Source organism: Antechinus flavipes, chromosome 4, assembly GCF_016432865.1.
Source record: "Antechinus flavipes isolate AdamAnt ecotype Samford, QLD, Australia chromosome 4, AdamAnt_v2, whole genome shotgun sequence".
Lineage (NCBI taxonomy): Eukaryota > Metazoa > Chordata > Mammalia > Dasyuromorphia > Dasyuridae > Antechinus > Antechinus flavipes.
In genome coordinates this window covers 450146001-450160136 of record NC_067401.1, presented here as the reverse complement: position 1 = coordinate 450160136, position 14136 = coordinate 450146001, and the positions used below count along the sequence as shown (strand labels likewise).

The 14136-nt window shown below is 60.2% G+C and overlaps 1 protein-coding gene across 2 annotated transcripts in view; it reads right to left on the bottom strand.

The window, feature by feature from the left end:
* USP33 (ubiquitin specific peptidase 33) overlaps positions 1 to 1684 on the bottom strand; it is a 43365-nt gene extending 41681 nt beyond the window's left edge. For both annotated transcript variants that reach the window (XM_051999374.1, XM_051999375.1), the window contains exon 1: positions 1570 to 1684. The gene's annotated coding sequence lies outside the window, so the exon portion shown is untranslated. The remainder of the gene's footprint in view (positions 1 to 1569) is intronic.
* Between the last annotated feature and the right edge of the window lie 12452 nt (positions 1685 to 14136).

Genomic DNA, 14136 nt, shown 5'->3' with positions numbered 1-14136 from the left:
GGCAATTTACTGGGACAAGGTCTCCCTTAGCACACGCTGACTGAGCTTCCTCACAGAAAATCCCTCCTATCGCCGGCCTCCCTCTCAAGGGTCTGCCAGGGTCTCCCTGCCCCTTTCTACTACTTTGCCTCACCTAACGGATCCCACGCACAGGAACGTCCGCTCTTTCTGAGGGGGCGCCAGGACCCCATTTCTCCGTTTTTCTCCTCCCCCCAGGCTGCTTCTCGTTTGCCCAAACCGGCTCTAAAACCGTGGGGACTGAGTCTGGTTCGGATGCTCACCCCAGACCTTCGAAGGGTGGAGCCAAGCAGCGGCCAGCAGCGGCGGGACTCGCACCCGGGCTAGGAGTCTGGTCCGGCCACAGACTTAGGGCCTGCATGACAGCTGTCCCCCAGACAGCCTCCTGGGTGAGCCCCCAGGGAGTCATTCAGCCTCAGGGACTCGGCGCCGTGGGTTCTCGCTCCCACTCTGCACTTGGGGGCCAGGGCCCACCATCAGGCAACGGGAAAACTTGCCCCTTCCCCGTGGCTAGGCGGTGCGGGAGTCCTGTCGTTACAGGCCGGTATTAAATGCCCAACCCACACCTAGCGTCCCTGGCCCTGCGGCTCCTCCCGCTGAGAAAGCTGCCCCCCATGGTCAGACAGGCCCCCCCAGCCTGCTCTCACAAGGGCGGAGGCAGGGCTTTTTCTGTCTTCCTTCCCCTCCGTCCCTTGAAGCCACGGACTACAGCCCTTCCTCAGCTTCCTGGTCCCTGGCTCATCCCTCCCGCCATGGTCACCTGACAGGTGGCCCAGGGAGACCAGGAGGGGCCCACCAAGCTTCCATCTCGTCCCACCCTTCCCGCAGCTCCCCAGGAGACAGGCACTGGTTCTCCTCGGAAAGAAAAGGCTGGCTCTGCCCTGCGGAAGCCCCTGGAGGGCAGGGCCCCCTAATGTAGCCCCCTGCCATTCCCGAGGCTCGGAGCGGCTGTGCCCGGCCCCCATCCCAGGTGGCGAGCATCTCGGGCGGGCCCTTACAGAATCTGCCAGCGGAAGACCTGCTGCAGCCCCCAGTGCGCGCCCCCGACTCTTGCCGACCCTTCTCAGCCTACTGTGCAGATGACCCGTCCTCTCTCCTCTGAGCTGCACCGGCGTCCTCTAGGGCGCCTCCGCGGCCTTCAGTCTTTCCTTCGTTACCCCAAACCACTGAGAGACCCTTCCCCTCCTCCTCCCGGGGTCCCGGCCTCTGTCAAAGGGATCCTCCAGAGCAGAGCTCACTTCCCTGCCCGGCCCGGGCCGCCCACCGTGGGGCTGCAAGCCAGCCTGCCCCGGGCCCCCACCTCGGGCCATTCATCCGAGGGGAGAGCGGCCCCCAAACGCCCACACCCGCAGACCCCAGCTCCAGCGAGCTGGACCCTCGCCACCCCGGAGTCGCAGGCCTCCCCCCTCCCCCTCCCCTTCGCACACAGCAGGCACTCACTAAGTGCTCGCCAAGGGCAGCAGCGAGGGCAAGCAGGGCTGCGGCGGTCCCGTCCCCCCTCCGCGCGCAGGTGCCCCCGGCGTCGCCGCCCCGCCCCCGGCCCCTGCTCACCGCTCCGGGTCACGGTCACGGTCACGGTCGCTCGGGATCCACGCCGCGGCAGCGAGAGCTGGTGCCGCTCCGGCCCGCCGCCGCCGCCGCCGCCGCGGCCCCGCCTCCAGCGCCGGCCACGGCCCACGGCCCACGGCCCACGGCGGGGCCCACGTCTCGCCTCGTTGCGTAGCGTCCCGCCGCCGCTGCCGCTGCCGCTGCCGCTGTCGCCGCCGCTGCTGCCGCGCCTGCCTCCTTCCGGGGCCGCGAGCCCAGCCGGGAAGGGCGGGGCGGGGAGGGGGGGAAGGAGAGGGGGAGGGGAGGGAGTAGAGGAAGGGGAAAGAAGGGATGGGGGGTGGAAGAAGGGGAGAGGGAAAGGGAGCGAGCCCCGCCCCCGGGCCGGTGGGCCGGCGCACTCGGCTCCAGGGGAGGAGGGGGGAGGGGAAAAGGGAATGAGCCCCCGTCCCCGGGCTGGTAGGCCGGCGCACACGGCCCGGAGGGGGGAGGGGAGAAGGGAATGAGCCCCGCCCCCGGGCTGGTGGGCAGGCGCACACCACCCTGAAGGGAGGAGGGAGGGGAGTGGGGAGCGATCCCGCCCCCTGACGCTGGGCAGGCGCACACGGCCCGGAGGGGGGAGGGCAGAAGGGAACGAGCCTCGTTCCCGGACTGGTGGGCAGGCGCACTCGGCCCGGAGGGGGGGAGGGGAGAAAGGAATGAACCCCGACCCCGGATTGGTGCGCAGGAGCACACCGCTCCGAAGGGAGGAGGGAGGAAGGAAGAGGGAGGAGGGGAGCGAGCCCCGCCCACGGGCTGGTAGGCAGGTGCACAAGTCCCTGAGAAGGGGAGGGAGAGGGGATCAGGGAGCAAGCCTAGTCCCCCGGGAAGGAACACACGGCCAGAGGGAAGGGGAGGAGAGAAGAGCGAGCCCCGCCCCCGGGCCGAGTTCCTGGGAGACGGGAACCCACCTGAGGAGCGGGGCTCGGGAGAGGGCGGGGCCAGGGGTCCCGCTAGCTCTGCCTTGCTCTGGTTGAGACCTGATTGGCAGCTCCTTGAGGGCTGTTGGTCCCCAGAGGAGTTCGATTCATGCTTTTTGCTCGCCCGGCAGTGGGGACAGTCAGGGAGGCTCTCCCACTTTGCTTTGGCGCCGACCTTTTCCGGGGAGCTTAAGCGCTCCTAGCCGCCCTGGGGGCGCGGGCATTTATTAAGCGCCTGCTGTACGCCGAGCCTTCAGTCCCCTGGCCCCTCGGGACTCCGAAGTCGCCTGTGGGTGGAAGCAATGACCGGTCCTAGCAGGAGGTGGATCCCCTTGTCCAGTCTGTGCCCGTGGCTTCCCCGGGAAGCCTGACGACCCTAAGAGACAGCAGCGTTCGGGCAACGTTTTGGGGGCGCGAACCCTCGGGTTGGCCTGGCTCTGGGCGGCGCTCTGGCTCCACTTGGAGGCCAGAGCAAGGACAGCCCCGCCCCGCCCCGCCCCGCCCCCAGCCCCGCCCCAGCCCCGCCCCCAGCCCCCTGGATAAAGCTTCGAAATTGGGACCGAGGGATGAAGCAGATGCGTTGAGTCCTAGCCGGGACTAGGAACGAGGGGGAGGAGGAGGAAGAGGAGGAGGAGGTGGAGGAAGAGTAGGAGGAGGGGAGGGAGAGGGGGGCGCGGCAGGGAAGGTCTCCAGCAGCTCGAGCAGAGCCCCGCCAGCGAAGACCACAAGCCCATGTCCACAATTGTGCAGAGAAGAGGTCCGTTGGGTTTACAGGTGGCCTCTCGGGGGGGTTAGCTCTCTGAGAGGGAGAGAGGGAGGGGCATATGGGACAAAGAGAGACCATCAGTAAAAATTTATTTTTAAAAATAAGCTGTGGGATGATTTTCATGAACTGATGCAAAGGGAAGGGAGCAGAACCAGGAGAACATTGTGCACTGCCGTGGTCAACCACTTAATGAGTTAGCTCAGCGATACAATGATATAAGACAGTCCCAAAGGACTCGGTTTGAAAAATGCTATCCTCCTCCAGAGAAAAAATTGGTGGGGTCTGAATGCAGACAGAAGCGTCCTGTTTTTCATCTGATTTCCCCTCCCCTTTTGCCTTGTTTTCTAAGGCCTAATGGCAATGACTTTGGCCTGATTGCACCTGTGTAACCTATCCCAAACTGCTTATCCTCTCTGAAGAGAAGAGAAAGGAGGGAGAAAACTTGGAACTCAAACACTTTTAAACGAACATTAAAACTTGCCTTTACAAATAATTGGGGAAAAACAAAATATTATTAAGAAAGAAAGAAAAATCTAAAGCTAAGCTGGGTCCTGAAGTTCTCTCCTCAATCCTCCAGATGTCAGTTCTGAGCTGGCAGCAAAACGCAAATAGATTTGACTCCCTCGTACTGAGACACTGAGATACCTGGAGGGTCTTTATCTTTTTCTTCTTTAATCTCTTCTTCATCTAAAACAAATGACCAAATCTGAGGAAAGCAGAGCCCCATCCTCCGGAGGCACATGTTACACTCAGAGGAAGAGGGTGCGAGGGTGACATCCCCTCATACCAGATGCCATCGAGAAAGGAGTCAGAACAATGGGAGTGTTCTGGCAAGAGAGAGGGGGCAGACATTCCCCAGGGCATTTATACTCTTGGAGAGACTCCTCAGCCAACCAAAAGCCTCCTAGTCACCGTGGAGTTAGAGTAAGAGCCAGGTGTGAAATGTCTATGCACATTCCCGGATCTCTTAAGGTGTTTCCATTACCCATCATCACAGCCGCTAGGATCAGGCTCCGGCTCCTCCACGCGGGGAGACACCTAATGCCCGCAATGGGGCTGGTGCCTTCACTCCCTGGCACACAGCTTCCTCCGTGTCCCCCCGACCCTGCTTTTCAGATGTGGAGGGCCATGGCTACCTGATACCGACTACGTCGTCAGACACTTGAGGGGACCCACTAATCTTGCTGAATGGCGTTTTTTGGTTGATTGTCTAATAACGTCTTACAAGAGAGGACTCCCTGGGCAAGAAGGATGTTTTATACACATGTGTGTGTTTCCATGCGTATGTGAGTGTATGTATGTGCATATCGCCCATGTATGCGCGGGTAACCCGGAGGTTGGTCCTGGGCGAATCTACATCACCTGACGGGGCTGCTCTGCGTGGCTAGGGCAGCGCACTGGGGGCTGCATCTTTCCACTGGCCTCTCTCGTTGTGTCTGTGGACTCTGTGTGTCTATAGCTTGCCTACATCAGTAACAGGGCGGGACTTCCTCCTCTTGCTCTCTCCCTCTCTCCACTCCAAGAAATGGGCCCGGGTGCGCTGATCTCTGTTCTGTATTATTTGTCCTCAGTTTCAGGGGCCGGGCCACTGGGTCTGGGAGTGGGGCCGTGATGACCCCAGGGCCGATGTTATAACAAACCAACTCGGTAGGAAACCCAAGAAGCAGGTGCCTGGGACTGGACGCCTTCTAGAAACAGAGCTAGGCGATGAACCTAATCCCCTCTCCCCCAGAGACTGAGCTGCCAGGAGGGGGAAGAGAAGTAAACCCCACAAGTTGTAGAGTATATTGCATATTATATTGTGTGTTTATAGTATTTATATATACATATGTATATTGCTTATATACAAATTTATACAAATTATTTAGGGTTATTTCTCAGGCTTTTAGAACTGCAGATCTGTGTTGATCTGCAGTGGGATCAGGCTTGTGAATAGTTTCTAAGGAGACCCGATCAAGAAAACAGAGAAACAGGAAGGAAGAAAGGAGGACACAGTGAGAAGGAGGAAGAGAGAGAAAGGAAGAGGAGAAAGAAAAAAGAGGCGGGAAGGAGGGAAAGAAACAGAAAAAGAAATGACAAAGAGAATGGTGATGGTCAAGAAGATCGGGGTGGCTGCACAAAGGAGAATCCTGAACTGAGCCTGGGAGGAGGAGGATTTCTGAGCACTCTGAGGACAGAGTGTAATTCATAAGAGAGGGGAGGCTTGGGGGCGCGCATCAAGGCAGGAGATGAAATCTCCAGTTTGGCTAAAACAGGGAATAAATGGCCACGAGTAGGGTTAGAGTCGGGAGGGTTGTGCTCCTTCATGGGCCAGGGAAGGAGACTGGTTTTCGTCCTCTAGGCCAATGGTATCCGAGCCCCCGGGGGGAGGTTCTTGGTCCCTGGGGGGGCTGCTGATCTAGACTTCCACTTGATCTGGGGCTTAGTGGAACACCTGGCCCATAGCAGGCGCTTAATAAATGTTGCGTGACTGAGAGTCTACCCCTCAGGCCGTCGAGTGTCTCCCAAGGGAAGAGTGGGAGCCCCACAGCTCCTTTGTGGAGGGGCATGCGGCAGCATGGACTCTACCGGCCCTCCATGGCTCAGGCCTAGTCCATCCTCGCCACCTAAAAAGACAAAGCCAGCCCTCCCTCTTGCTTTATGGGCCACGGGGAGGGTGCAGGACTCGCCATTGCCTCTCCCTAGCAAGCCTCCAGACAGAGAGGGGCAAGAGGGAAGGAGTGAACCTATGCCCTCGAAGTGCAATGTAGCCAAAGCTGGCTCGGGGGCTCCGGCTCGGGGGCTCCCGCTCGGGGGCTCGGACTCGAGGGCTCCGGCTCGGGGGCTCCCGCTCGGGGGCTCCGGCTCAGCTCCTCCTCCGGCTCGGGGGCTCTGGCTCGGGGGCTCCAGCTCGGGGGCTCCCGCTCAGGGGCTCCGGCTCAGGGGCTCCGGCTCGGGGGCTCCGGCTCGGGGGCTCCCGCTCGGGGGCTCCGGCTCGGGGGCTCCGGCTCGGGGGCTCCCGCTCGGGGGCTCCCGCTCGGGGGCTCCGGCTCAGCTCCTCCTCTGGCTCGGGGGCTCCGGCTCAGCTCCTCCTCCGGCTCGGGGGCTCTGGCTCGGGGGCTCCAGCTCGGGGGCTCCCGCTCGGGGGCTCCGGCTCGGGGGCTCGGACTTGAGGGCTCCCGCTCGGGGGCTCCGGCTCAGCTCCTCCTCCCACTCGGGGGCTCCCGCTCAGGGGCTCCGGCTCAGCTCCTCCTCCGGCTCGGGGGCTCCCGCTCGGGGGCTCCGGCTCAGCCCTCCAGACACTCTGCCAGCTCCTAGAAGGGCCTGGACAAAGCCTTCACTATCCGCTCGTAAGGACTGTGCCCCTTGGCCGGCCACCACCCAGGCAGTCCCAGGGCAGGAGCGGCAGTGACCCGCCCACAAAGCCAATGGCAGAGCCGGCGTTTCTCCTCCTCCCGGCCAGAGCTCTTCATCAACCACAGGGCAGCGTCCCAACGATCCCGATCGAATCCCGGTCTATCTGGGGAGGGACGGATGGCCGTGACCCTCCCCTCCAGAGCAGGGTGGGCCTGGAGACCCAGCTAAGGAGCGCCCGGCGCTCAGCAACGAGGAGGCTGGGATAGCAGCAGCACAAACCAGCGCACGGGCGCGTTGCCCACTCTCACGAAAGGTATTTCTTTAGGGGAAGGGGCTACATGCGCTGGACAGCGGGAAACATGAGCTAGAGTGGGGGAGCGTGCAAAGGGAAAAGACCCAATCAGTCCCGAGAAAGGAGAATCTCCTCGAGGTGGGAGGAAGCGTTGAGGGACGGGTCAGAGCCGCAGATGGCACCGTTAGAAGGAGGGCGGAGGAGGAAGAGCAAGAGAGAGCCCCCCCTGGGCTCAGTCCTGAAGAGAACTTAGCAAAATGTTCATCACGAGCCGTCTCTTGTGGGGGAAATTTACCCGTGGGGTTTCTCTCAGTGAGACAGAGGAGCGAAGCCCCCATTGCAAGGGTTTCTCAGGAGGAACGCTGTCAGTCCGAACTGAGCAAGGCCAGGGCTCCGGAGAGCTCCACCCAGCAGGACGAGAGCCCCCCGGGAGGGTCTTTTCTTTAAGCCCTTGGCCCGCTCTTTGACCCCTCCCTCCGGGGTTTCTCCCTGCCAGCTGACCAAAGGTGAAATGCACTAGGGTAACTCCAGTAATCCATTAACCAAAGCCCCCCCAGGGCAGGAGGAAGGAGGCTGGGCCCCGGGATCAGTGGGGGGCCCTGGCCCTTCTCGGGGTGGGACCATTAACCAAAGTCAGCCAAGGGCTGACCCCCCCAGGGCAGGAGGAAGGAGGCTGGGCCCCGGGATCAGTCGGGGGCCCTTTGGGGACCATTAACCAAAGCCATCCAAGGGCTGACCCCCCCAGGGCAGGAGGAAGGAGGCTGGGCCCCGGGATCAGGCGGGGGCCCTTTGGGGGCGGGGCTGAGGGTCAGAGAGGGTCCTCCTGCAGACCAGAGCCAGGGCGACCTTTTAAAGGACTTCCTTAATGCTGCTGCGAGGCCGGGGGCCCGGGGCAGCTGCACCGGCCCTGGAGCCGGGAGGACGGGAGGTCAGCCTCAGACACCGGGCTCCGCAGTTCTGGGGCCCTGAGTGGGCGCTTCTCCCTAGCTAACACTTCATGCCAGGAAGAGAGAGAAAGGAGGTGCAGGGAGCAGGGGCCGTGGCTGCCCAGCCTCAGAGGCCCAAAGGGCCAAGCTCCGGCTGCCTGTGGCTGATGGCAGCGGCCGAGCTGGGAAGGCTCTCCCAGCCTGACCCTCTGAGGTCTCTCTCTGAGACCTCTCGCTCTGACCTCGAGCTCCTTCAGTTCTGCTCTCGAGGGCCCCGGCGTGTCCCGGGCCCCCTCCCTCGGGCAAGCATCACTCTGGGAGACCTTGGGCGGCCCCGTGGCGCTGCCCTGGGCGAGTTCTCCGTAAAATGGCCTTTTGGGCAGCGCCCGTGGGAGCCCGACGCCGGCCCCTTCTCTTTAACAGGCGGGACCCTCGGCAGTGCAGCCCGAGGAAGGGCCGGCTTCTCCAGCCGACGGCCGACGTTTCCCGCTCTGGTCGACCGGCCAGTCTCACAGGCAGACCACAGCGGCTGCGGACCCCCCCCTTGGGGGCGCCCTGCCCCTGCCAGGTTCTCCTTCGGAGCCTCCCGCCAGCTCCGGCCATGGTGCCGTTATCACCGTCTCGTCCCTAGAAAGGCGACCGCCGCGTGAGGGAGCTCACTCACCGCACCCCCCCTCTCCATTTGCTGTCGTGGGTGGTTCCGTGGGCAGCGCTGCCCAGCGGGGAGCTTCATTGTTGGGCCCAAGGCACGAGCTGCCGAGAACCGATTCCTGCTCTGCTGCACGTCCGAATGCACCTCCCTCCCCTCCGTGCCCCTGCACGTGGTCTAGTCCCCCGTAGCCGGCTCTGCCTGCCCTGCCACAAGCCCTCCTGCCCCGTGGCCGCGAACGCTCTATCCAGACCTCTGGGTGCTCCTGCAGGCAGTTGTTGGGCAGCGGGCAGCCTGGCAGCCAGTTCTCAGCCCTTTCCGAAGCTCCCGGGCAGAGGAGCATCTTCCAAGGGAAGCATCAGCTAAGAAAGAAGCCAGGCGCCGAGGGCAAAGCCCCTGGCATTGGCCCAGGATACCTTTTCCTGGCTAGAGATGGACAGTGGAGGCGTCCTTGGAGCCCCTCTGGCCACGCAAGCTTCGGGTGGGTTGTGGACCCCCAAAAGCCAGACAGCGGGGAAGTGACCTCAATGGAAAACCGAGCAGAGAGCAAGTCATTTGTAGCTTCCTTCCAACAAAACAAATGATGACAAAGGGGGCAGGAGGGTGTAGTGAGCAGGAAGCTGGCTTCTAGAGCAGAAAAATCCGGATTCAAGGGCTGCCTTGGATGCATGCAGGCTACGGAAATCACCGAATCTCTAGTCGTCCTTAGAAAACTTTCCAATATTAGAAACTGCAGGGTGGCTCAATTATATAGCAATATGCACTGACAGAGGGCCTTTTAATTACATATTAATATGCATTGACAAAAGGCCTTTTAATTACATATTAATATGCATTGACAGAGGGCCTTTTAATTACATATTAATATGCATTGACAAAAGACCTTTTAATTACATATTAATATGCATTGACAGAAGGCCTTTTAATTACATATTAATATGCATTGACAGAAGGCCTTTTGCCCTATTGAAATAATCCGATACAGTCAAAGTTCCCTTCAAACATTTTAATGTTAAATGTAAATGGACAGCATTCTTCCATAAAGATAAAATGGTTTAGAAGATGGGTTAAAAATCATAATCCCATAAAATGCTGCACATAGGAAACAAAGTTCTAAATATTGAACTTAGAATGTAGCGTGGGTGGAGACATAGGGTACCAGAACTAGGAGGCAGGAAGTCTCAACTTCAAATCTGGCCAGGCCCTCCACCCCTCTCTGACTCAGTTTCCTCAGCTGTAAAAAGGGAATAATAACAGCGGTTCCATGTCAAGGTACTTGTGCACACTGAATGAGAAAAGAGTTGTAAAGCACTTTGCAAACCTTAAAGTGGTCGACGATAGCTAGTGCAGACCAAGAGGTGGGATTAAAAGCAGCAACCCAGCTGGAACCCCCCCCCCAATCTAACTTTCCAGTGTCAGAGCCAACAAAAGGGGAGGTTGAGACATTTTCCCCCTCAGCTAAGAAAATTTAGGAGGTGGGCAGGAGAGGCCTGTAGCTTTAAGAGAGAAATAGAACCAGTCTATCGTGCTCAGAGGTATCATGAATTAAGAGAATCTGCCAATCTGGGATGCTGGTTCACTGAATTTGTAGAAAACTTTACAAGATTTTATATTTTATAACAAAAATGTTTTAATAAATCATATAATAAATAAAAATCAATTATGGCAGGTTGCAGCTAATTATAACAAAGAAGATTCAAGTGAAGAAAAGTGGCAGTCCGAAGGATGCTGCAAAGACTGCGGGGCGTTTCAGAGGCGTGGCCTATCGGCTGCGCAGTTCCCCAGGGACCATGGGAAGCTTCAGGACAGACACAGCGGCTGTCAGGGCCCCGGGGGTCAGGGTTCCTCTGAGGCTGGTGTCTTGTGGGTAGAAAGGAAAGCCAGTCCCCGGGCGCGCTGGTGACAGAGTGTGCAATCCTTACGAAACAAAGACAAACCTGAGCCCGCGGGGACCGGTGCCGAGGGGGTGACGGTTTGGTTCGCTTGGGGTTTTAGAGAGGGAGTCAGACGGGGAGCCGGATACGGGACAGGGAAAGGAGGGATGGAGAGAGGGGGAGGACAGAGGGAAACAGAAGGGAGAAGGGCGAGGAGGGAGAGCAGAGAGACGGAGAGAAGCAGGGTTTAGAACCCGTGGGATCCTTAGTGGGGAGGGGAGGGGGCAGGCTAGAGGGACTCTGAGGCCCCTTCCCTCCACCGCCCCCATCTACGGTCTATTGTTGCAGGGGCCCGGAAGCTCCCCCCAGCCTCCCTTGCACCCCAGGCTGGGAAACTCCGCAGGAACTTCTCCCTTTCTGACACTAACTCCTAAGCCCTCCGCAGCGCGCTTTCCCGGTTGCTTCTATCAGTCAGTCAGCCAGGCGACTCCTGATGAGGTTGGGGGACAATAATTAGCACCCCGCCATTTTCGACACCCCTTCCCTCAAGACCTCGCCAGGAAGGGGCTAGACTAGAGGTGCTCTCCACGGCTTCTGGTTGCCCCTCGTGAGGGCGCGCCTGGGTTTCCGGCCGGCTGCTTTCCTCAATGGGTCTCGTTGCTTCTGACCCCAATTGACAGGCTGGCACCCTGTCACCCCCCACTCTGCTCCTCCGAGAGGCCGGGAGCTCCTTCCTGGAGGGGAGATGCAAGAGGCCGATGGCGCTCCGGGGACAGCCGGCTTCCTTTTCCCAGGTGGAGAGGACAGCGGAGGCCCTTGAAATCCTGGGGGAGAAACTCTGCTTGCCGTAGAAATTTCAGTCAGCTTTTGTGGGAGTTCTGGACCCCCAAAGCCAGGACGTGCTTTTTATTCTCCCGCTCAGGACATTCTTTCTTAGGGCTGGGGGCTTCCTCCAAGCTGGGAGACATTCAAGCGCCCGACCCCCCCCCCCAGCTGGTTGCTTTTCTAGACCGCCCCCCTTCCCCCCCCCTCCCGAGGGTGCTGAGCTCCGGGACCATCTGAACAGATTTCCCTCATCCCAGCGGAAATGCCGCAGCTTGACTGGTGGATCCCCCGGGGGCGGTCAGGCTTGGCTTGATTGACCCAAAGGAATGGCTCCCACTGGCTGGAGGTCTCAGGGCTGGGTGGGGTGGGGGCAACCTGCCCCCCACACTGCCCCCACCCCACCCCTTCCTTCAGGAGAAGGAGAGAACAGGGCCTGTGGGCCTCTTGGGTGGGCATGGAGTGAGGGATTCCCACTGGGGAGGGATCGGAAGGAAGGGAGGGCCCAGGACATTTCCGGGTGGGTGTGTGAGTGGTGGGTCTGGCTCAGGTCAGCCTCGGTGACCCCTCCGACCAGGGGGCCGAGCAAACCGCCTTCTCTTATTGCCATCTTTCTCTCACCTAAAAACCTGAAGCTGCCACTTCTCACCCTTTCCATTCTCGCCGCCCCCTTGCACTCTGAAACGTTTGGGAGGAGCCCGCGGGGCTCTTGTTTCTGTGGGAGGGGGAAAAAAGGGGGAACTCGGGGGATGCCCACAAGTGACAAGGGCTAAACCGTGCCGGAGAACCAGGAGCTCGGAGAAAGGATTCCAGGGACAGCCTGAGGCAGAACACAGGGAGCAGAACCGGGAGCATCATTCAGGTCTGGCCCCAGCAGCACGAAAGCAAGCGTGCCCAAGGACCCCATAAAGGGTAAAGGCCGAAGGCGCTCTCGAGAACCCCCTGAAACAAACGGGGCGGGAGCCCTGGCTGGGGAGACTGTCTCCCACGTGGAGCACGGACGGGCCGGACCCGGCTCTGGAAGCCGGCAGAAGAGACTTCTCCTGCCCGGGGAGACTGATTTCCTGCCAGGAGGAGGAACGGGAGGGGCCAAGTGTCCGGCACTGCTGCCCACTAGAATGCCGCCTCCTGGATCCTTTCCGGGCCCCGAGTCTGGGGGCCGAGTTTCAGGGTCAAATTGATTTCTGAGGCTGGGTCAGTGTCGGGAGGGAGGATCCCAAGTTCTCGGTCCTCCTCTCCCTCCAGATGCCAGTTGTAGCAATTCCCAAAGCCGGCCCATTGATCCAGGTGGGCGACAGAACAAATCTCATGGGAAGGACAGCTAGGAGAAAATGGATTGGGGAGAAGGTGCTCTCCTGCTGGGGGGTCGCTCCCGGAGGGCCAGATCTCCCCCACGAGGAAACCCCCGCAGGGCAGCCACTGGGAGCAGGGCCGTGAGAGAGACCCCAGGCTCCCTTCTGCCCCCAGGCTTTTCCTTCAGCCACCGGAGGAGGCCGGCCAAGGAGGGGAGCCGAGGGGGACCCCCAGCCCCAGGGTGGTCATTGGGGAGAAGAGCAGCCACGAAGGCCCAGGTTCCCAGCTCAGCCACGCCCGGCTTCTTCTCCTTTCTCCTCCCCGCACCAGGAGGAACGGCCTTCGGGAGCTGATGACCCAGGGAAGGGATGCCATGGTCGGGGAGGCCCCGGCTGCTTCTGCTGATCTCAGGGCACGAAGCCCACGAGCACCCATCGAGTGCCCGCTGTGTGCCAGGCACTGTGCTTCGCAATGCTCTCCTCTGGCCCTCACAAGCACCCTGCAGGGAGGAGGGGGTATTATCCCCATTTCACCCATGAGGGCGCTCAGGGAAACAGCCAAAGTGCTTTGCCCAGTCATCCAGCCAATAAGAGCATGAGGCAGACTTTGAATTCGGGTCTTCCTGACTCTGCTCAGGCCCCAACTTTGGGTGGTGGAGCATCATAGCGGAGCTAAAGATCGAGAGGGGGAGAGAAAGAGACACACAGAGAGGGGGAGAGGAGGGAAGGAAGGAGAGAAGAAACAAAGGAGGGAGGGAGAGAGGGAGGGAGGGAGGGAAAAAACAAAGGAGGGAGGGAGAGAGGGAGGGAGGGAGGGAAGGAGGGAGGGAAAAACAAAAGAGGGAGGGAGAGAGGGAGGGAGAGAGGGAGGGAGGGAGGGAGGGAAGGAACAAAGGAGGGAGGGAGAGAGGGAGGGAGGGAGGGAGGGAAGGAACAAAGGAGGGAGGGAGGGAGGGATGGAGGGAGGGAAGGAGGGAGGGAAGGAACAAAGGAGAGAGGGAAGAAACAAAGGAGGGAGGGAGAGAGGGAAAAACAAAGGAGGAAGGGAGAGAGGAAGGGAGGGAGGGAGGGAAGGAGGGAGGGAAGGAACAAAGGAGAGAGGGAAGAAACAAAGGAGGGAGGGAGAGAGGGAAAAACAAAGGAGGGAGGGAGAGAGGAAGGGAGGGAGGGAGGGAAGGAACGAAGGAGGGAGGGAGGGAAGAAACAAAGGAGGGAGGGAGAGAGGGAGGGAGGGAGGGAGGGAAGGAGGAAGGGAAGGAACAAAGGAGGGAGGGAGAGAGGGAGGGAGGGAGGGAAAAAACAAAGGAGGGAGAGAGGGAGGGAAGAAACAAAGGAGGGAGGGAGAGAGGGAGGGAGGGAGGGAGGGAAGGAGGGAGGGAAGGAACAAAGGAGAGAGGGAAGAAACAAAGGAGGGAGGGAGAGAGGGAAAAACAAAGGAGGGAGGGAGAGAGGAAGGGAGGGAGGGAGGGAAGGAACGAAGGAGGGAGGGAGGGAAGAAACAAAGGAGGGAGGGAGAGAGGGAGGGAAGAAACAAAGGAGGGAGGGAGAGAGGGAGGGAGGGAGGGAAGGAACAAAGGAGGGAGGGAGAGAGGGAGGGAGGGAAAAACAAAGGAGGGAGGGAGAGAGGGAGGGAGAGAGGGAGGGAGGGAGGGAGGGA